This window comes from Musca autumnalis, unplaced genomic scaffold, assembly GCF_047663935.1.
Source record: "Musca autumnalis isolate F117 unplaced genomic scaffold, ASM4766393v1 scaffold_5, whole genome shotgun sequence".
Lineage (NCBI taxonomy): Eukaryota > Metazoa > Arthropoda > Insecta > Diptera > Muscidae > Musca > Musca autumnalis.
The window spans coordinates 68112594-68137227 of NW_027412088.1; the positions used below are offsets into that span (position 1 = coordinate 68112594).

General features: G+C 36.8%; 1 protein-coding gene across 6 annotated transcripts in view; it reads right to left on the reverse strand.

Moving 5' to 3' along the window:
• ASPP (Ankyrin-repeat, SH3-domain, and Proline-rich-region containing Protein) overlaps positions 1-24634 on the reverse strand; it is a 512118-nt gene that overhangs the window by 351364 nt on the left and 136120 nt on the right. The window contains exon 3 of one of the 6 annotated variants that reach the window (XM_073991526.1): positions 14504-14555. The exons of the other annotated variants lie outside the window; for them this stretch is intronic. The gene's annotated coding sequence lies outside the window, so the exon portion shown is untranslated. The remainder of the gene's footprint in view (positions 1-14503; positions 14556-24634) is intronic. 6 annotated transcript variants of the gene reach the window in all.

The window sequence follows — 24634 nt, forward strand, 5'->3', positions numbered from 1 at the left end:
ATTTCGGATAAGCTCACTTTAAGACATGCTCTCGAATCACTTTGATTTTTGTTGAAGCAACTTGCATTCGCTGCCTCAATTACGATGGTAAAAGTTTTTTAGGGGCAAGTCCATACTTCTTGAGCAAACAGCCCGACGAGTGTAAAAACCCCCTATGGCACCATATGTTGTGGCTGGAGATCCACTTCCATAACGGTCAATGTCGATCCATTCCTTTTAGTATCTCCTCTGCAAAACTTTTAATCTTTAATCCTGATCAACAGTTTTGTCGGTTCAAACGCCAAACACCAAATTTTGCACCGAATCGGTTGATCCGTTCGAAAGTTATCGTGCGCTCCATCCAGCCAGCCAGCCAGACAGACGGACGGACATTGCTCAATGGACTCCAAATTGTCTGAAACACATTTCGTCCAAACATACTTGGGGTCTAAAACCATTATTTCGATGAGGCACATTTTGCCCGTATGAAAGTGTATATACCCTCGTTAGCATAAATGCTGAGGGTATAAAAATCCGACATCGATATTTTCCGTTTGAGCTAAAAGCAGTCTAGTCAACACGTAATATGGGTAGAGGGTGAATTACGGCGTCAGATTAACCACGAGGTGTACAAGCGGACCAACATCGAAATAGAAAAACGATTAGAACGACAACGTTTGCATTCGTTGGGTCATGCCAATAGGATGGATACATATGTCCCTCTTGAAAGACAAAGCCAAAACCCCGTAGGAAAGTCCAAGATGAAGTTGATATCACCAAGTATGGTATCCAAAATTGGAGAGGTGTAGTAGAAGATCTGTTTGGAATATAAAGACTTAACGTACCTTCTATACAAAAATTCAGAATGTTCGATTATAAATCCAATTTAAGACCACTTCAAGTTTTATTAGCTGTACACTTATCGGTTCATGTTAAAATTTTAATACCGGGAGGTCCTTGTTATCATGACTACATGACCATAATTGTCTTTGGGCCAGTATTTAGGGCGACTCCTTCATATACTTCCGCCCAACAGTACTTAGTGGCCTATTTTAAAATGCTATAACTTTAGTGTCCATACTAGCCACGATAATGACCCGATAATGTAGTAGACTGATATGGCCAACCTTCGAACTTGATCTAAATCTTGCCAAAATATTACGAGGTCCAAATTTTGGAACGAATCGGTTAACATTTTTTGATGGAGAAGTTTTGTGACTGCTATTTCGGTGAAAAATATAGCTAAAATTCTCAAAATATCGAAAATCGGGAGGTACTGTTTATGGGATCTAAATCACAGTGAAGAGCTATGTTGACAATTTTAGATGGAGAAGTTTTGTTACCACTGATAACCTCAAATGTCAAATAATAGGCAGTTCGGTTAACAAATGTAGCTAAATTCCTCAAAATGCTAAAAATTTACTTTATATGCGGACTATACCAAAACATGTAGCTATGTTGACAATTTTTGGAGTAGAAGTTTTGGGACCAATGGCAAAGTCAAACGTAGCTAAAATTCTTAAAACACAGAAAATTGGGAATTACCGTTATACTGGGAACCTCTAATGTCAAACAACAGATAGTTCGATAAAATTCTCAAAATACCTCAAATCGGGAGGTACAGTTTTATGAGGGCTATACCAAAACATGGACTTTTGGCGATAATATTTGGTGGAAAAGTTTCGTGGCTGCAGCGAACCTCAAATGTCGAACTACCGCTATTGCGGTAAGAAAATGTAGCTGAAATTCTCAAAACACTGAAATTCTCAAAATCGGGAGGTATTGTTATATGGGGGCTATACCAAAACATTGACACTTTTAGTGGAGAAGTTTTGTGACCACTGGGAAACTCAAATGTCAAGTATCAGGCAGTTTGGTTAAAAAATTTAGTTAAAATCCGCAAAATACCTAAAATCGGAATGTAACGTTATGTGGTGGGCTATATCAAAATATGGTACTATACTGACAAATTTTTTGTGGAGAAGTTTCGTGGCCGCATGGATCCTCAAATGTCATACTATGGGTGGTTCAGACAAAATATGTAGCACAAAAACACTTAAAATACCGAAAATCAGGAGGTACAGTTGCATGGGGGCTACACCAAAATCTGGACCTATGTTGACATTAAGAACTTTAAATACGAGTAGCAAATTAAAGTTCAGTTAAAAATTTTAGCTTACAATTCGCAAAATACCGAAATTCGGGAGGTACAGTTATATGGGGACTATACCAAAACGTGGGTCTATTTAACCTATCTTCGACCTTTCTATGGCAAAAAGACACTCAGGTGCAAAGATATAGCGTTATAGTTGAATTATTATGAACGCTAGAGTGATAACAACAAACGTACAGGCGGACAGCATTTTATCGACTTAGTATTTTATCTTGATCAAAAATATATACTTCATAGGGCTCAAATGATTATTTTAAAGTGTTACAAACGGAAAAGCAAACTTAATATACTCACAAAAAAATTAACTTTATTGAAAATTTCAATTTTGTAAAACGTATCCTTTCACGTGAACAACACCCTTTTGCCTCGTATTAAATTAACAAAAGTGCGTCATTAACCTTACACAAAAATCATGTTTATTCGGTATTAAATCATTTTCAAGTTGAGATTTTGTTGTCATTCAACATTATTTCAGCGATTTGTTCGAAGCCAGCCAGCCAGAAAGCAAGCAACCGCCAACAGAGCCGATGAAACCCTTCCAACTTCTATTAGCAAATGTTGATACTCTTTGGCCCATTTAATTGGCTTCAAATAGGCAATCAAGGCCAGCTGTGAAATGCACTTGGGGGGAATACAAACAAGTGAAAAGGGTCTTCAAATTATAATGTGTGGGTGTTGTTGTTTTTTATTCGAGAGACTTTTGCTGTCAAAGTAAAGCCTTTGGTATTTTGATTTTACCCCCCAGACTATTAGTAAACCCAACTGTGTTGTTGGGGAATGTTCGATTTCATTCGTTTTCTAATTTTCATTTTGTCGTGCGGAGGGACCGAGGGAGAGAGAGTAAGCATTGTTTTGCTGTTGTTGACTGTTGTTTATCAGTAACGTCAGTGAGGCATGAAATAGTTTTGTGGGTATCTTTTTTTTACTAGGCCTATTTTACTTCTTGTTGCTGTTGTTGTTATTACGGTTGTTCACATATAAATCAAACAAAAAAATATATAACACGAAATTGTTGAAGTGTATAAAATTGCTCCAACAACAAACATAAACGAATGTGCTGCCTGCAGGTTGCTGAGGCGACAGCAGTTAGGGTCCATTTAAACACGTTTGCATTGCCATCACAAACCCAACCCCCAATTTCAATTGCCCTTCTTCACTGATGGAATTAATCGAATTAAAAGATTGAAATTAAATGTTCAATTCAATTGGAAACATTTAATTAAAATCGAATATTTGGTATGCGGTAAATATTTATGTTTAAGTGTGGTTCTATGGAAATGTGCATGTATGTGTGTGTACACATGTATATTTATCCTTATTATTTTGTAGTCTTCTGCTATATTGTATGTGTTGTAGTTTTGTAATTATTGGATTGATAGGCATCCATTGTAAACATTTGTTGATACTCTTGTTATTTCTAACTGCGTAAAGGAATACAATATTGGAACTTTAGACTTGTTGTAGACGAGTCAAAGTCACTTGGTTTTTAAATACAAAACTTTGCAAATATTCATTTTTATATCCTCAGCATTTATAAAGAGGGTATGTATATACACTTTCATCGAAATAGTGGGTTATATCGGTCCATTACTTCCGGTACCTCCCCCACAAAAGTTCGGAAATATTCGGAAAATTTGTGCGCACGATAACTCTTGAAGGAAATAAACGATTTGGTCCATACTTTGCATATCTTGAAATTTCTACCAGACTTAGATGAGGTTCCAATATGGACTCAATCGGTCCACTCTTTCGGGTACCTCCACACATTCGGTTTTCGTGAAAAATCTTAAACTCGATTTTCGGTTAGTCGATTATTTGAGAGTGTTCTAAAAGTCGACTTACGATTAATCATTAACCGCCGAAAACCGGTTATAATCGAAAATAATCGACCATTTTCGTTGATGCGATCCGTGATGGTTATATGTACAAAAATAGTATCGTCGATTATGCGGTTTTAGCATACCCAATAGTCAACTACGACTAATGGTCGACCACGATTAATAGCCGACTACGAATAATAATAGCCTACGACTAATTGTTGACTACCGTCTTCCGAAAGTCGACTAAGAATAATCGATTAACCTATTTTCGCACAGTCAATTGTCGACAACGACTTTGGGAAATTTTACGGTTAATAATCGATTAATCGATTAACCGAAATCGATTTTACGTATCCCTACTGCCGATTCGGTTCGAAGATAAGCCATATCGATCCACTCCTTCAGGTACCTCCACCACACAAATTCAAAAATGTTCGGAAAAATTGTGTGCACGATAACTTTTGATGGGAGTAACCGATTTAGTCCATACTTTCACAGCCACAAAAGAACGATTGCTTGACTTTGTTATTGTTTGGATGTTTCGAATGGATTTATTGTCTTGTTAACATTTTCTCTTAATGTGAAACTTATAATCGAAACATCCAAATTTGTTAATTTTTCTTTAATGGGTTAGCCACAGTCGTGCTTACCAAAAAATCAATTCTTGATTTTTTCCAAGAAAACTACAAATCTATTTAGGAGATCCCCTTAAATGTAAAGGAAACATATACAAATGGTATCTTATGTATTTCTGTATTCTTTAACCCCCTGTATTTTTTAGCCCCCTGAATTTCCAGTTCACAGTAGCACTTCACGTAAATGAGGTGGAACACAATTGACAATAAGTTTGTTAAGTAAAATGTGACATAACGTGTTCCATATGAAGCAAACTGCCAAAAACACGAAAAAAGAACCCATGGAACAAATAAGAAACTTTTTGCAATTGTAAAAATTGACCATAACTTCTAGACTATAACAGATATCTGACTAAAATCAACTTCTGATATATTCTTTGAGTTTAGTTAATTAGAATTGTGCTCTTTTAGACTGTATAGACTCAAACATTAAATTGATTTATACTGACTTTGTAAGATCAAAGCTAGAATATGCATCCATTATTTGGGACCCTTATAGTTTATCCCAAATTAGTCGTGTTGAGCGAATTCAAAGACGATTTACGAAATTTGCTCTAAAACCAATTTCGTTTGTTGAACTTCCACCATATCAATCAAGATGTTTGCTACTAGGATTACAGAGCTTGGAATGTCGTAGAAAATTCCAGCCTTCTGTATTCATTTATGATTTGATTAATGACAATGTTGATTCACCTGATTTGCTGTCCTTAATTCCGTTTTCTGCTCCCTCAAGGAGATTACGATTTAATGATTTGTTTAATATTTCTTTACATCGGACTAATTATGCAAGTAATGGGCCTTTGACGCGTACACTCAGAAATCTTAACTTAATAAATCTCAACTTTCAAAAAGATCAGAAGCCATGCATTGACTTTAGTGCTTCTAAAGAATCGTTTAAATGTTTAACTTTAATATTTAAAATTTATTTATTTTTGAATTGTTATCTTAGTCTGTAAGGAATTGTAATTCCATTGGCTGAAATAAATGAAATGAAATGAAATTAACTTGAGTTTTTCTCGAATTAGGCAAATGGCGCATGGACCACTGAAGCATGACACCGACGATACGTTAGAGAGGCCTTTTTTCCTCCATGCAAGTGCAGATTCACAAATCATGGTTCTTAAAACGTTTTAGGAGTCGTTAATTTAAGGAATTTGTCATTTCATTATACCCTCAGAATTCATGCTAACGAGGGTATATACACTTTCATACGGGCAAAATGTGCCTCATCGAAATAATGGTTTAGACCCTAAGTATGTTTGGAAGAAATGTTTTCAGACAAGTTGGAGTCGATTGAGCAATGTCCGTCCGTCTGTCTGTCTGTCTGGCTGGCTGGAGCGCACGATAACTCTCGAACGGATGAACCGATTCGGTTCAAATTTTGCTTTCGTAATATTTTGCCCAAATTTAGTTTAAGTTCGAAGATGGGCTATATCGGTCCACTCCTTCTGGTACCTCCCCCATAAAAGCTCGAAAATGTTCTGAAAATTTGTGCGCACGACAACTTTCGAAGGGAGTAACCGATTTGGACAATACTTTGCCCATCGTGAAATGTATATCAGACTTGGATATGGTCAATATGGACTCAATCGGTCCAATCCTTCTTGTACCTCCCACACAAAATTTTGGAAAAGTTCAGTTTAGGGCCATCTCTCAAATCGCTTTGATTTTTTCTTTAGCAACTTGTATTCACTGCCCTCCATACGACGGTATAAGTTTCATCAGGGGCAAGTCCATACTTCCTGAGAAAATAGCCTGAAAGTTGCAAAAACTCCCTATGAGACCGTGTGAAGTGGTTAGAGCGCAAGATAACTCTCGAACGGGTCTGCCGATTCGGTTCAAAATTTGGCCTAAGTAATATTTTGTCCAAACATAGTTTATGTTCGATGATAAGCCATATCGGCCCACTGCTTCAAGTTCCTTCCCCACAAAAGTTAAAAAATGTTCGGTAAATTGTTCGTACGGTAACTCTTGAAGGGACTGGCCGAATTGGTCCATACTTTACACATCCTAATATATCTACCAGATATAGATCAGTTTCAAATATGGACTATATTTGTCCATTTGATCCATTTGATTTGATCTTTAATCCTAATCAACATTTTTGTTGGTTCAACCGCCCAAAATTTTTAAAACCCCCTTAATACATGCGTTTTTTTGGGAAAAATTTTTTTTAATATACAAAGGCTGAGGGTATATCTCTGTCGGCAAAGCCGACTGTTACTTTTTTACTTGTTTTAATTATTCTTTCATAGTATGAGCTTTTTATGGGGGGTGGGTTACTAACCCGATGCCCAACCCAAGGGTTTATCGTATTTATGGGTGAACGCACGACACATGTTAGCTCAATAACTTTAATGGGTATTAAAGGCAGTTGCCCAGGTGACACAACGGGGAAGTCAGTGTCCACTTGAGATGAATAGGTGCCATGGTTTTGTCATTTTAAAGTCGGTCAAATTCGTTGTCTGGTAACTGGTAAAATTATTACTTCGGGGACTTCTAACGGAATGATAAACTTGATATACGCTCCCTTATATGGTGGAGCGAATATACTCGTAAACACTATTGCTTTTTCACAAACCCTATAACTATTATGTTACAAATTAGAAATTCATTTGTTTATATTCAGGCGTATATACGTGACGAATTGTTCAAAATTGTATGTAAATAATTTCACTAGATTATATTTCGGTCAGTGTTTAAAATTATTAATTGTTTTGAGTAAACATTTTCCACAAATTTTAGTCACAATATACGATATTGAGGGTAACCAATTTTAAATCCTCACAAATAAACTGTATAATGACGATAACTAAATATGTATGTAGTTTGAAATTGAAAAATAATATTTAGTTAGTAAATGCGGTTAAACACACATGCACGCACGTAGGCACTCACGCACGCAGGTGATTTATTAATTTGCATAAATGAAAAATGCACGAGTATATGGAAAATTTAGTTGATTTTGTGGTTTTGTCTAATCTCTTTTGATGCCATTCATCAGTAATCCACTAAGTAAGCAGATAGTAATTACTGATTCTGCTCATCAATCCTTAAGCACGAGTGAAGTGACTTTAAATTTCCATAATTATATATTTCAATGATTTTTCTTTATCATATAGGATATACACACACACATATGTATGTATGTGTATGTATGTTGATGGCATATTATATAGTAGTATTTATTTATGACTACCCTATATTTATAGGTTTTTTTCTCGTTCTTATCTTGCAAATTGAATTATGTTACCACAACCGAGTAAAAAAAGAAGGAAGTTCCCCATAAAAAAAACAACATAAAACCACAAAATTGTATATTTGCATTTATGCTCATCTTACACCATGTCTAACTGAGTGAATGACTGACATTTCAAAACAATTGCAAAGCTATGAAATGTTAACCAAAAACCCCAAATTTGTGGTTTAAGATTTCCCTGTTTCATAATAAAGAAGATACAACGACTGCATCCATAGACCAACCATAGCCAGCTTTCATCCTGTGGCTAACAGGAGTGCCATTGAAGAGTATACACGACTAAAGCAATGACATTATTATGGTAAGACATCCCAGTAAATACTAACCAATCTACATACATAGGATGTACAACTAACTGAGGGTTTGGAGAGAGACAATGGCGTAGCAGAAGGGTCGTTAACCATTACTGAAGAAAAATTTTTTTTAGAGTAAACAGATTTAAAATATCTTACTGGTGATATAATTTTTAAAACCCATCTCTGTAACTTTTTTGTATCTCTATGTGGATTTTCAACAACTCAGTTTATTTCCACGATTAAAAACTTAAGGCGACATCCTTATACCCGCATGAAATGTAAAATATTTCCCCCAACAGTTTCCAGACCCCCTGAAGATTTTTATCTACGCCATTGCATAAACAAACACCCAGATATGCTGGTATTTTATTTCGCTTATTAAATTTTATGCAAATTTAAAGTGAATTTATTTTGTTATTGGGGTTCCTTTATTTATGTCCATGTCCATGTCTTGTCTCTTGTCATGGTCTCTCATTGTGACCAATTTCAAAGTCGCAATTTTCAATTCTTCATCTTATTTTTTTAATTTTGGTGTAAATTCAAAATCGCCTTAAAGGAAAAAAGAGGAATGTATGACTATGTAAACTAATATTGTTGTTGTTGCTGTTTGTTGTGGAAAAAAATTGTCCTTCCATCTGTCTTTTTGATGTTAGTTGTTGGCTTTGCCAAAAGGAAATTGAGTTGATGACCATAATGATGAAAGATTATCATAGCCATCATCATCGTCATCATTCTTTAAGCACCAAAGAGAAAGAGGAACAAACAGAGAGATTTAAACAAACCACAGCAATGTGTAAGAAGATATCTTTAAACATGAAATTACAATAAGTGTCTGTCTGATGAGGAGTGGCAAAGAATTATTTGAGGAATTTCTGTTAAGAAGAATGCATAAAATTGAAATGTTGTAGCTCTATAAGATGAGGTGATTTTCCGTATTTGATAAATAATGTTAAGTGAAATTTTAAGATTTTTCTGTTATAAAGATGTTTATCTCGTTTCTCAAAATAGTCAGGCTTAATCCCATAGTCGTTGTTTTAATATTTTATTAAAACAACTTTAATTTATTAGTGGGAAAAATTGGCGGTGTTTACCAAGGGGTAAGGCAGGGAATACTATAGTTTCAGATCTCGCCACAGATCTTCATCAGTTCCCTTATTTCTTGTTTTTCAACAAGAAACTTTTTATACCCAAGTGCCAATTGCTAGCTCAAATAGATACGTGTGCAAAGAAACACTCTGATCGAGAATTTCTTTGGCACTACCTAAACTCTAGCAACTTCACTTGCAAACAAAACCAAATTTTTCCCACTGCTATGCGTTCGTCGATTCTCGACGAAAAAACACATAACTAATTTGTTGGTATTGCATACTACAGCAATAAACAACATTTTGACGGTACCCGGTCTCACGATTAGGAGGGTTGGCGTTTTTTTGTTTGGGATGACGACTTCTATTTCGTTTTTCAAAATAGTCAGGCTTAATCCCATAGTCGTTGTTTTAATATTTTATTAAAACAACTTTAATTTATTAGTGGGAAAAATTGGCGGTGTTTACCACCGCCAATACCAACAAATTAGTTATGTGTTTTTTCGTCGAGAATCGACGAACGCATAGCAGTGGGAAAAATTTGGTTTTGTTTGCAAGTGAAGTTGCTAGAGTTTAGGTAGTGCCAAAGAAATTCTCGATCAGAGTGTTTCTTTGCACACGTATCTATTTGAGCTAGCAATTGGCACTTGGGTATAAAAAGTTTCTTGTTGAAAAACAAGAAATAAGGGAACTGATGAAGATCTGTGGCGAGATCTGAAACTATAGTATTCCCTGCCTTACCCCTTGGTAAACACCGCCAATTTTTCCCACTAATAAATTAAAGTTGTTTTAATAAAATATTAAAACAACGACTATGGGATTAAGCCTGACTATTTTGAAAAACGAAATAGAAGTCGTCATCCCAAACAAAAAAACGCCAACCCTCCTAATCGTGAGACCGGGTACCGTCAAAATGTTGTTTATTGCTGTAGTATGCAATACCAACAAATTAGTTATGTGTTTTTTCGTCGAGAATCGACGAACGCATAGCAGTGGGAAAAATTTGGTTTTGTTTGCAAGTGAAGTTGCTAGAGTTTAGGTAGTGCCAAAGAAATTCTCGATCAGAGTGTTTCTTTGCACACGTATCTATTTGAGCTAGCAATTGGCACTTGGGTATAAAAAGTTTCTTGTTGAAAAACAAGAAATAAGGGAACTGATGAAGATCTGTGGCGAGATCTGAAACTATAGTATTCCCTGCCTTACCCCTTGGTAAACACCGCCAATTTTTCCCACTAATAAATTAAAGTTGTTTTAATAAAATATTAAAACAACGACTATGGGATTAAGCCTGACTATTTTGAAAAACGAAATAGAAGTCGTCATCCCAAACAAAAAAAAACGCCAACCCTCTTAAAGATGTTTATCTTAATAATGGTATAAAATAATGGTAACAATAGGAATATTAAAAGTATGTTTGAGATGAGGTTTAGCTGGAGATGAATGGCCATAACTGTCTGTTGTGATCACGATTGCATCCAAAGGGGTTTTTGATTTCTTTTATTTTTTGCTGTGGTAATGCCGTTCATCAGCAAAATATATCAGTATATTTTCAGATTTTTCTTGACTAGCGGTTCCAGAGATATTGCGCCTTGAAAAAGTCGAATTCTGAAAAAACTTCTTTAATCCTGGCCCAAATAGAAAAAAAATGTTTTTTGTATTTATTGTTGTTTTTTTCAGCTATCTACTAACAAATAGAAAAAATTGTGCACAGTGGGCTTGGATGCAGCTTTAGAGATTTAATATTCAAAATCAATTTTTGTACTCTTTGTTTTTTTTTTTTTTTTGATTTTTTGGGCTTTGGTAGTGGGATTCGAATAATTACTATTTTTTCAAAAAATTTTAAATTTTTTTTCAAAAATTTGTCAATAAAGTTTTTCCTATATGCCACTGTGCAAATTTTGGTATAGTAACAAATAAAGTTGCATTATTTAACATTTGTTTTGTTGTTTTATTTAGGAATTCATCTTAAACACCTTAAAAATGTCGTAATTTTTATACCCTGAGCATTTATGCTAACGAGGGATATACACTCTTATACGGGCAAAATGTGCCTCATCGAAATAATGGTTTTAGACCCCAAGTATGTTTGGACGAAATCCGTTTCAGACAATTTGGAGTCGTTTAGCTATGTCCGTCTGTCTGGTTAGCTGGCTGGAGCGCAGGATAACTCTCGAACGGATCAACCGATTCGGCCCAAAGTTTGGCTTTCGTCATACTTTGTTCCAACTTAGTTTAAATTCGAAGATGGGTTATATCGGTCCAATCCTTCCGGTACCTTCCCACCAAAAGTTCGAAAATGTTCGGAAAATTTGTGGTCACGATAACTCTTGAAGGGAGTAACAAATTTGATCCATGCTTTGAAAATCGTGAAGCTTCTAGCAGACATATATGAGGTTCGAATATGGACTCAATCGGTCCACTCCTTCGGGTACCTCCCACGCAAAATGTCGGAAAAGTTCAGTTTAGGACCAGCTCTCGAATCGCTTTAACTTTTGTCGTAGCAACTTGTACTCACTGCTCCCATACTAAGGTACTTTAGGGGCAAGTCCACACTTCGTGAGAAAATAGCCTGGAAGTTGCAAAAAAAACCCTACTACACCGTGTGAGATGTTTGGAGATCAAGATAATTTTCGAACGGATTTGCCGATTCGCTCCAAATTTTGAATTTCGTAATATTTTGTTCAAACTTAGTTTAAGTTCGAAGATAAGTGACCGATTTGGTCCACACTTTACACATCCCAATATATTTATCAGATGTAAATAAGGTTCGAATATGGACATTATTTGTCCACACCTTCGCGTACCTCCCCAACAAGATTTCGGGTAAGTTAACTTTAAAACCTGCTCTCAAATTACTTTGATATTTGTTGATGCAAATTGCATTCGCTGCCTCAATTACAACGGTAAAAGTTTTTTAGTGGTAAGACCATACTACTTGAGAAAACAGCCCGAAAGGTGTAAAAACCATTATGGCACGATATATAGTGGCTGGAGAGCACGATAACTCGCGGATCTTAGTTTCAGTTGGAAGATGAGCAATTGCGGTCCCCAACTTCCGGTACTTTCCCCCAATATTTAAAAAATGTCCTAAAGAAATAACAAAACTTATTTTAAAAAAAGTTCACTATAATGGTATGCACGGTATCTCTTGAACGGGGCAACCAATTTGGTCCAAACTTTGGATCTCCTAATATTTTGTCCAAATTTAGTTTAGCTTCTAAAATGGCCCATATTGGTCCTCACCTTCTCACCTTTTGCGTCCATGTGGTGAGCGGAATAGCCGTAGATTTAAAGGCGGATGTTTGCATATTGCTCGCGTGAAAAAAGGTGGTAAGACTAGTCAAATAGGAGTTCAACCTTTCACAAATGACATCTGCGAAGATCTTCTGCAATATTGTATAATCATCCGCATACGTTACGGTCTCAATGCTGTCTGGAAGGGGCGTAATACAGGAGAGGTAGAGGTTAAACAGTTCCATATCACCCCACCTTGGCGAACTCCCTGTTTCACTATACGAGGCTTGGACTGCTTGTTCCTGAATTCCATGCATGACACATATAATTATCCAATGTTTCAAACTTGACGGGAGGGAAGTCTGTTCGATATCCTCAAACAGTGTGGAGCACCTGACTGTATCAAAGGCTTTTGATAAATCAATCATCATCACTTTTCTGTCACACGGCTTACTCTGATTGAGTCCTCGACTAATATGTGTGGAGATGTCGTGCAGCGCTGTTGTCGCGATGTGTTTCTTTTGACGCTGGGGAAGACTAAAGCTAATGCTGGCTCATCCATCTGTTTCAGCATTACCATTGAGATTCCATCAGGACCCAACGCTTTGGATGCTTTAGCGTTCTTTATGACATTCGCAACATCATCCATTGTAAATTGTGGTGGGTCATCCTCGGCAGGAAGATATCTAATGCGCCGTAGTAATCCTTTCTTCGCTCTGTCACTCCCGGGGTGATCGACAAACTGTAGTTTGAAATAACTTGCGCACCTCTTCAGATTACTCAGTATTCGAGATCGACTTAACCGTTGCGTACATTTCACTAATGCCGTTTTGATGTTACTCTTCAGATGACTTTACCATTTGCTCCGCTTATACTCCCCGACCATCCTGTTAACTTCCAGTGTCAGCTCCCTGTCTCTGTGGCCACTGGGGTTGGCGCGACGAAACTTATCACGCTCATTTATCCCGTCGAATCTGGTGGGAAGTTTAGTCTCGCTTTAGATATTCGACCAGCAAAAAATGCAACGTTGGTGTTAGGTGCTGCTGTTGCTGGGACTGCGGGGGACTCCCCTATTCTGGGGACCGGTACCTCACGGAAGCTTGAGTATGATGGATGTGGACGTGACAAATGTGCCACATCCAAATTGAGGTTTATTCCGGAAAATGCTACTCCCAACACAGAAAAACGGTGTACATTGAGGGCACCCGCTGGCCGTAACACCGGTTTTGTATGGGATTGGTCAATATATGTAGATCCATGTTTTGGTATAGTTCCCATATAACGGTACCGCCCGATTTTAGGTATTTTGAAGATTTTAGCCAAATTTATTGACCGATTACCGCTAGAAATTGACGTTTGAGGTTCCTAGTGGTCACAAAACTTTTCCACCACAAATTGTCGACCTTGGTCTGTTTTGGTATAGCCCCCATATAAAGGTACCTCCCGATTTGCGGTATTTTGAGAATGTTAACTTAATTTCTTGACCAAACTACCTGTTATTCGACATTTGCGTTTCTGAGTGGTAGCAAAACTTCTACACAAACAATTGTCAACATAGGTCCATGTTTTGGGTATAGTTCTTATAACGGTAGTGGTCAGAAAACTCCTACACGATAAATTGTCAGCATAAGTCCATGTTTTTGTATAACCCCCATATAACGGTACCTCCCGATGTACGGTGTTTTGTGGACTTTACCTACATTAGTTGACCGAATTATCTGTAATTAGACAATTAAGGGTCCTAATGTTCACAACAATTCTCCGACAACATAGGTCCACACTTTGATATAGCCCTCACATACCACCAGATTGAAGACATTTTCTAACTAAATTTATTGGAGGTATCCCTTGTAAAAAATTTTCCACGTAAAACTGTGGACGGGAAATTAGGAAACAAATTATTCCATTTAAGTTGAGAATGGTGGTAGAAAAAGTCAGACTTTGTCCCATCGTAGACAAATATTTTTAAGTTGTCAATTATGAAAAAGTCGTCAAATTAAATTATTTTTTATTTCCACTTACCCTTCCTTAATTGGTAAAAGCTTCAGCGATTATTTTGATGGTCAAAACTCACCTGAAATGAGAAAAATATATTTAATATTTTGCTAACAATAGAAAATGGAAATTATTACATAATTGATAAATTAAGTATGATTTTTTAAGTTACTCCTAAAAAGTTACCTATTGTTTAAAAAATTTAAGTAATTTAAGACAACCTCAATAATTTTTTATTGACCAAATTCAAGTTGAGTTCCAAACCCAAAGTAACAAAATAAATGTCCACATTTATCCTCAGAATTCTCACAGACGAAGCCTATGTAACGAGAAGAATGTTCAACAAATATTAATAAATGATTGTTTTATTGTTGATTGATTCTCCTTCTACGAAAACTTGTATTTCAAAATATTTTCTGCAATAAAATTATGAAAAGAAAACAATAACGTTTTTAGTACCAACAATTTTGTTGATTTGCTGCTATTCCTCAGTATGCCTTAACACTACATAATTCTTATATTTTTATTAAACTTTAATATACCCCATGGAATATTTGGCGGCATTGATATAAATGTAAAGATTTATTTTTCTCCCCACCTCCTTCCTCACAATTATTATTATTCCCAATACCTTCTTGGTATGTGTTTTGTTGTTTACACAAAAGTACCATATTGGCTTATGATTATCAGCAAAGCAAACGAATTCTCTCCCAATGGTATATTTTGTAAATAATAAATATGCCACTTGAGGAAAATGCAAAATGACATAACTAACAAAAGGAGATAAGTTATTGTTTTACTTGATGCAATTTTTTGAAAAATGTTTAAATACTGATAAAGAAAAAATCAATATCCATGAGAAAGTATATAATGACATTAGTCTGATAAAATTGAGAGCTGTATCTGGGTTAAGCCTCTCGGCTAATATTAGTTAAATACATACAGAAAAATGTCGGAAGAATAATAAAGTAGCATAAGCTGATGGCTTCCTAGCCGAACAGTTCAAAACCCAATGATTGGAATGTTATCATCCTATATCCCGTCCACAATAAAGGAGAGGAGTAGGAGACTACGTGCTGTAACTATAGAAGCATAAGTCTAAACTATTGCTTATATAATAGTGTCAGGGATATTGTGCGAACGACTAAAGCCTATGGCCAATGAAATTATTGGACCATACCAATACTGCTTGAGACCTTGGAAACTGACAATAAACCAGATATTTACAAGAAATGCAGATCGGCACTTACAATATTTTTGACGATTATATAACAGCCTTCGACAGTCTTATTCAGCCAAAAAACATTGGGTTGGCTAGGCCATGTCATAAGAATGCGCGATGATGAACGTGCTAAAATCGCGTATGAATACGGGCCGCAATGCAGTGCACACTGAAGTGAAAGGCCAAAGCAATCGAAAAACAATCTTAAATCGAAATATTCCAAATTTTGGATGAAATAGGTTCCGATTTGGATATAGCTCCCATTATATCTTCACCCCATTTAAGGTCTTTGGTACACCAAACACGCAAATTCTGTCCGATGAAATTTGAAACATGTTACAGAATTCGGTCTGGAAATAAGTTTGCTAAATTATATTGAAATCGGTTCAGATTTGCATATAGCTCTCATATATAACAAACACGCAAATTCTTTCCGATTTTTATGAAATTTGAAATATTTGACGGAATTCGGTCTAGAAATAAGTTTGCCAAATTATATTGAAATCGGTTCAGATTTGGATATTGCTCCCTTATATATTTTGATGTATTTGGGGCTTCAAACAGGCAAATTCTCTCCGATTTTGATGAAATTTGGAACATGTGACGGAATACGATCTAGAAAAAAGATTAGCCAAATTGTATTGAAATCGGTTCAGATTTGGGTGTAGCTCCCGTATATTTTCGTCCGATTTAGTATATGTATTTGATGCACCGATCACGCAAGATAGGTATCTCAAATTTTGATTAAAATGGAAATGTGTGGGAGAATTGTGACTGGGGATCGAACCCGGACATGCATAGGTAAAAATATTAATCAACTAGCAGACCCGCGTTGCTGACCCGTCGTAATGAGTTGTCATGACAACTTGACCATTGTCAAACCGACGAGGATTTTAAATTTATCAACAGATTTTGTCTGTAACCTTTCTTTTTTGTTACGGGCTGTCTGATTTTTTCGCCCATTGATGCTGTTTAGGATTTATTAACGTCTTTATCCTAAAGCGATCTAATTATAAAAGTTAAAAAAAATGGTTAGGTCGAATTCTCCCGCTTATTGAGACTTATATGTTTTAGTTTTTCATGGCTGATAACTCGTTGAACCTCACCATTTAAGGAAATTTCTAAATATATCGTTTTTCCTGATCGGAGGCACAACCACAATAGGCCCCCGAAATTCGTCTACAAATACATATACATATAGCATTTTGGACTACGGGACATTCCTGAACATTTTCTGAATATTGCATGAAATTAGGTTCAGTAGTTTGGAAAAAAATGTATTGAAAAGTATGGGCGTTGTTATCGGTGCCACCGTGGTGTGATGGTATGCACACCCGCCTTGCACGCTGAATGTCGTTGGTTCGATTCCCCGGCCAGGCATCATCAATAAATTTTCAACGGTGGCAAAATACCCCTCAGTAATGTGGCGACATTTCCTGAGTATTTCAGCCATGTAAAACTTCTCTACAAGTGGTGTCGTAACACACGCCGTTCGGACTCGACGATAAACAGTAGGTCCCATATCATTGATATAATATGAATCGGGGTGCACTCATTGATATGAGAGAATTCTCCCTTGTCCCGTCAGGGATATTTGTGGAACAATTATTGTATTTAAAAAAGTGGGCGTGGTCCAGTATTTTGGCTCCAAATGTGTACCTAGTATATAAACAACCTCATTGCCTCCCAAAATGTATGCTGAAACTGATATAATTATGAGTTTGGCTTATACATATAGCGAAATTCATAAAATTTAAATAGCAATGGCACACATTGAGCTTTTGCTGCAAGTTTGAAGGAAATCGGTTCATTAGTATTGCAGATAAAACACTTAAAAGAACAGGCGTGGTCGGGTCTTTAGGCCCCAAAGAAGTACTGCATTATAGATTAATTCGTAAATTTTTAAACCGATACATACATGAGTAATTTTAGCAAATAAAGCCTTTTTTAAAAATATCGCATAGGAGATGTAGCCTGTTTTCGGGGGCTATACCTGTACATTTCTTGAAAAGTTTAGGAAAATCGGTTCAGTAGCTTTTGCAGAAAAACTTTAAATTGAAATGAATATTGAAAAAAGTTGCCGCGGTAAAATTTTATTTCCATAAAAACCTAAATTGGGTTATGACGGCATTTGATTTTTATTCAAAAAGATATGGCGTTTTTTTAAATATGGCAAAGGAAGTACCCAAAAAAATTCAAGAAAATATGCATCCTATTTCACCGGAGGCCATCACTGTACATTCTCTGAAAATTTCAGGAAAATTGGTTCAGTAGTTTTGCAGATGTAACATATTTTTAACAAGTGGGCGTGGTGAAGAATAGTAGGTCCTAAAAAAGTAGGTAAAGTCGGAGACACAAACACAAATTAACTTCCGAACCGATACATTCGTAATTATTTTAAATATAGCCTATTTTCACCGGCGGCCATCCCTGTACATTCCATAACAATTTCAGGAAAATAAGTTTAGTAGTTTATGTAGAAAAGAGTAAAATTGAAAAAAGGTGGCTTAAAAGTAGGCGTGGTCAAATTTTGGGTTATGACGACCATTTCAAAAAAAGAATTATCCAAATCGGTCCTGTCGTTCTCAACTGATGCCATTACCAACGAACGACATTTGATTTTTATACACTCAGCCTTTAGGTTAGATAGGGTGTATACACTTTGATACGACCAAAACTGTGCCTCATCGAAATAACGGTTTTAGACCCCAAGTATGTTTGGACGAAGTTCGTGTCAGACAATTTGGAGTCGATTTAGCCATGTCCGTCCGTCCGTCTGTCTGGCTGGTGCGCACGATAACTCTCGAACGGATCAACCGATTCGAACCAAATTTTGGGTATCGTAATATTTTGTCCAAACTTAGTTTAACTTCGAAGATGTGCCATATCAGTCCACTCCTTCGGGTACCTCCCCCGCAAAAGTTCAAAATTTGTCTGTAAAATGGTGTGAACGATAACTCCTGAATCGAGCAATCGATTTGGTCCAAACATTGCACATCGTATTATTCCTTCCAGATATAGATCGGCTTCCAATATAGATCGGCTTCCCACACAAATATCGTATAAAGTGAAGTTTAAGAGCTCCTCTCGGATCGTTTTGAAATTTGTTTCAGTAAGTTTTCCATGCGGCTCCCTTTACGACGGTACAATTTTTTTCTTGCTCAAGTCAATACTTCCTGAGATATCTAAAAGTTCCAAGAACCACCAGTTCCACCAACCAAAATGCCAAGTCCGCAAGATAATTCTCACAGGGAGTTTCTGATTGGTGCAGACTTTGCACATTTTATTATTTAATCCAGTCATGTAACAGGTTGGGATATGGACTGTATCGGGTCACGTCCGCCCAAAATTCGGACAAAGTGAAGTTTAAGAGCTCCTCTCGGATCGTTGTGCTTACGACTCCCTTTACGACGGTACAATTTTTTTCTTGTGCAATTCCATACTTCCTGAGATATTGGCCTAAATGTTCCAAGAAACCCTGACGGCACAAACCAAAATGGCAAATCCGCAAAATAATTCTCGCAGGGAGTTTCGGATTGGTGCAGACTTTGCACATCATATTATTTCATCCACTCATGTATGAAGTTGGAATATGGGCTATATCGGTCCACTTCTTCGGGTACCTCCCACACAAAATTCGAAATAAAGTGAAGCTTAAGAACTCCTCTTGCATCGTTTTGATTCTTTTTTCAACAAGTTGTTCTAGCGGCCTCTTTTTCCGGAGTAAGTCAATACTTCCTGAGATAATGGTCTAAGCTCCAAACCCCTCCCGGCACATACCAAAATGGCTATTGAGAGAGAGAGATAACTCTAAAACTTTTTCAACCGTTTCTTTCAAACTTAGTTTAACGTAATTTAATATTTCGAGTCCTTTATGAAGAAGTTTGGTTGCTGAAAATGTTTGGAATATGTCAATGATTTGGTTAGCCCCACATTATGGTACATATATATATTTTATATACGGCATAATTATTGTGTTTGGTTTGGTCAGTGGCTGAGGGTATATCTCCGTCAGCACAGCTGACTGATACTTTCTTACTTGTTATTTATATAGATTAACCTATATCTCAAAAGCAACATTTGCAATATGTGGAATATATCCAAGTCTGGTTTGATTGGATTTGCTTTCATTATAATACACTTCGTTAACTTCACTTGTGTCTGTCTGTTTAATGAACCTCCTTTCTAATATTTTTATCTTCGGCAACATTTTTAACATAGATATATTTGCCTTTTCACTTATTAAAGAGTATGTGGTTTATTTTACCGCTGTGTTTATATAAAGAACGGAAAACACTGTATTTTGATGTTTGTGTTTTGTTTTAGATATTGACAAAGACTATAGCCAGTATGTATGTATGTGAGTAATCAAAGCATATGAGCATAGCTTCCGGGCTATAAAGCTTGATTTAAAGGAGCACTCAAAATATAGACTATTTAAAGATGCGTCATCGTCATCATCATCAGGAGGATCTATAATATTGTCATTAGTGTTCCAACTGAAGTGAAATGTACTTGTAAATTTGTAGCAATTCCCAAGCACATGCAAATGCTTAAAGCCATGTTTTAAAAACAAATTTGTTGTAATTTATTTTTCACACATATTCCACCAAAGTTTTAATTTAAATTTGGTTTCATATAAAATTCATTAAAGTTTAATATTAAACATTAAATGAAGTGTAAATATAGTTTTTGTTGAAAAGCATCATAAATTCTCATTTCATAAATATTTTGTTCTTATTTTTTGTCATAACTAATAAATTGTGTAAATACTTTGTAAATCGTAGCACGTAAAAAGTTGTAATTGCAATGTTTACCTAGTTTGGTTTTAGTATTTATTTATTTTTTTTTTTTTTTGAAAGGTAATACATATGTTAACAGCTTTTAAAATATATAATTTATACTTTTTATGTTTATTACACTAGGTGACATATGAAGTGAAATTCTATGAAGTTTTTTATTTTGGGGAAAAGAATTTCCTTCTCTTTGGGAGCATGAGCGCGACGAAATTTGGGTCTATTGATTTTAGTGATTACTTACGTACTTACTTAGCTGGCCCATTACAGAACGTTTGTTCTATAGGCCGAACTAAGAAGAGATCTCCATTCCTCTCTATTTGTTGCTTCGCACTCTGGAATACCGCGCCTTTTCATCTCATCATTCACTTGTTTGCGCCATCTATTCCTTGGCCTGCCAATTCTGCGTGCACCGCCAAGCGGTCCGTAATTATACGCCTTTTTAGCGGGTTCATCATCGCTCATTCTTATGATATGGCCTAGCCAACGCAATCGCTGCATCTCGATGCGTTTAACAATATTGATGTCGTTGTATAGCAGATACAGCTCGTGGTTCATGCGACGTCGATATTCACCGTCAACGCAGATTGGTCCGTAGATCTTTCGAAGAATTTTTCTCTCAAACACACCAAGCACTGCCATGTCTGCTTGCGCAAGTACCCAGGCTTCGGAGCCATACATCATCACGGGTAGTATCAGTGTTTTGTAGAGCGTTATTTTTGTTTGACGAGATGTGGCTTTGTTTTTAAACTGCTTACTTAAACCAAAGTAGCATCTGTTGGCCAATACAATTCTTCTTTTTATTTCACAACTGATGTCGTTTGTTGTGTTTACGGAGGTGCCGAGGTAGACGAAGTCTTTTACTACCTCAATATTATAGGAACCAACTTCCACAGTCGGTCCGAGCTCAATGGACGCATTGCGCGTCGACACCATCAACTTGGTCTTCTCACCGTTTACCGTCAGACCCACTTTAGCAGATTCTCCTCCGACCTTTATAAAGGTATCAGTTACTTCTTTTACTGATCGGCCCATGATGTCTATATCATCAGCATAAGCAAGTAACATGTGACTATTGGTGTAGATTGTGCCACTTCTTTTGACGTTTGCCTCTCGTATAACCTTTTCTAGCAGGATGTTGAAGAGGTCACACGAAAGGCTGTCTCCTTGTCTGAAACCTCTTTTGGTACCAAACTCTTCGGAGAGGTTCTTTCCTATTTTAACTGAGGACCTCGTGTCAGTTAAAGTCATTTTACAAAACCGGATGAGCTTTGCGGGGATACCAAATTCAGACATTTTAGTGATGCTCAGATAATATCCAGCGGTCGGAATAAACAAAAAACTTATGTGGAGAAAAAGTCAATGTTTTATTCGTTGAGGATAATTATAATGAAAGTAGAACATTTCACCTTTACATGTGGTCAAACAACAGAGATATCACAGGATTAGGGACTTATCCATCTATTTTTATACCCTCAGCATTTATGCTAAAGAGGGTATATACAATTTCATACGGGTAAAATGTGCCTTATCGAAATAATGGTTTTGGGCGCCAAGTATGTTTGGACGAAATCCGTTTCAGAAAATTTGGGGTCGATTTAGCAATGTCCGTCCGCCTGTCTGGCTGGCTGGTACGCACGACAACTCTCGAACGGATGAACCGAATTGGTCCAAAATTTGGCCTTCGTAATATTTTGTTCAAAATTAGTTTAAGTTCGAAGATGGTCCGTATCAGTCCACTCCTTTCTGTACCTCCCCCACAAAAGTTCGAACATGTTCGGAAAAATTGTGCGAACGATAACTCTTGAAGGTAGTACCCGATTTTGTCCATACTTAACACATCGTAAAATTTCTACCAGACATAGATGAGGTTGCAATATGGCCTCTATCGGTCCACTCCTTCGGTTACCTCCACACAAAATTTCGGAAAACTTCAGTTTAGAACCTGCTATCCAATCGCTTTGATTTTTGTTGTAACAACTTGTATGTGCTGCCCCCATTACGGCTGTAAAAAGTTTTACCAGGGGCAAGTCCATACTTCCTGAGAAAATAGCTTAAAAATTACAAAAACCCCTATGACACCGCGTGAAGTGGTTGGAGCGTAAGATAACCCTCGAACGGATCTGCCGATTCGGTCCAAAATTTGGCCGTCTAAATATTTTGTCTAAACTAAGTTTAAGTTCGAAGATAAGCCATATCGGTCCATTCCTTCAGGTACCTCCCTCCAAAAGTTCAAAAATGTTCGGAAAAATTGTGCGCAATATAACTCTTTAAAAGAGTGACCGATTTGGTCCATACTTTCAACATTTTTATAAATCTATCAAGTATAGATCAGGTTCGTATATGGACTATATTTGTCCACTTCTTCGGGTACCTCCCACAAAAAATTCTCGAATAAGTTCACTTTAAGACCTGCCATAACAAGGCTAGTCCATATTTCCTGCGAAAACAGCCCGAAAGGTGTAAAAAACGCCTATGGCAGCATATGTAGTGGCTGGAGAACGGGATAACTCTCTAACTGATCAGCCGATTTAGTCCAAAAATTGACCTTCATCATATTTTGTCCAGCATAGTTTCGGTTCGAAAACGGGCAATACCGGTCAACAACTTCCAGCATTTCCCCCCAATATTTAAAACATTTCCTTTAGGGTGGGTGGTATATTATGTTTTCCGTGGAAATGTCAATGCTTCCTGCCATACCATGACCCACTGAAATGACTAGTGGGCGCGATATCTATCGAAAAGACAAATTTCAAAAAGGGACACAAATTTCTGAAAATACCATAAATACATTCGATCTGTCCGTAGATGAAAGTTTCAATTCACATAGGCAGAGGGTATATCTCTGTCGGCAATGCCGACTGCTACTTTTTTATACCCTCCACCATAGTATGGAGGGTATATTAAGTTTGTCATTCCGTATGTAACACATCGAACTCATCATTTGCGACCCTATAAAGTATATATATTCTTGATCAGGATAAAATTCTAAGACGATCTAGCCATGTCCGTCTGTCCGTCTGCTGTAATCACTCTAGCGTCCGCAATAATTGAGATAGAGGGCTGAAATTTTGCACCCGAGGGTATTTTTTCCATAGGCAGGTCAAGTTCGAAGATGGGCTATATCGGTCCACTCTTTGGTATAGCCCCCATATAACGGTACCTCCGGATTTGAGGTATTTTGACGTTCTCCGCCACATTTGCAGACCGAATTAGCTATAATTTTGCACTTAGGGTTCCTAGTGATCAACAAACTTATAACCCAAAGGATATGGGCATAGGTCCATGTTTTGGTATAGTCCCCATATATCGGTACCTCCCGATTTTCGGTATTTTGAGAATTTTAGCTACAATTTTTAACCGAGCTAGCTGTAATTTGCCATTTAAGGTTCTCAGTGGTCATGAAATATCTCCACCAACCATCGTCAACACAGGTCCATGTTTTGGTATAGCCCGCATATAACGGTACCTCCCGATTTTCGGTATTTTGAGAATTTTAGCCACAATGTGTAACCGAACTATCTGCAATTTGACATTTGAGGTTCTCAGTGGTCATGAAACATCTCCACCAATCATCGTCAACATAGATCCATGTTTTGGTATGGCCCCCTTATAACCGTACCTCTCGATTTTCGGTATTTTGAGCATTTTAGTTACAATTTTTAACCGAACTAGCTGTAATTTGACATTTGAGGTTCTTAGTGGTCATGAAACATCGTCAATATAAGTCCATGTTTTGGTATAGCCCCCATATATCGGTACCTCCCGATTTTCGGTATTTTGAGAATTTTAGCTACAATTTTTAACCGAACTAGCTGTAATTTGCCATTTGAGGTCATAAAACATCTCCAACGATACATCGTCAACATAGGTTCATGTTTTGGTATAGCCCCCATATAACGGTACCTCCCGATTTTCGGTATTTTGAGAATTTTAGCTACAGTTTTTAACCGAAATAACTGTAATTTGACATTTAAAGTTCTCAGTGGACATTAAACATCTCCAACGAAACATCGTCAACATAGGTCCATGTTTTGGTATAGCCCCCATATAACGGTATCTCCTGCTTTTCGGTATTTTGAGAATTTTGGCTGCAATTTTTAACCGATCTAGCTGTAATGATCGGTATTTTGAGAATTT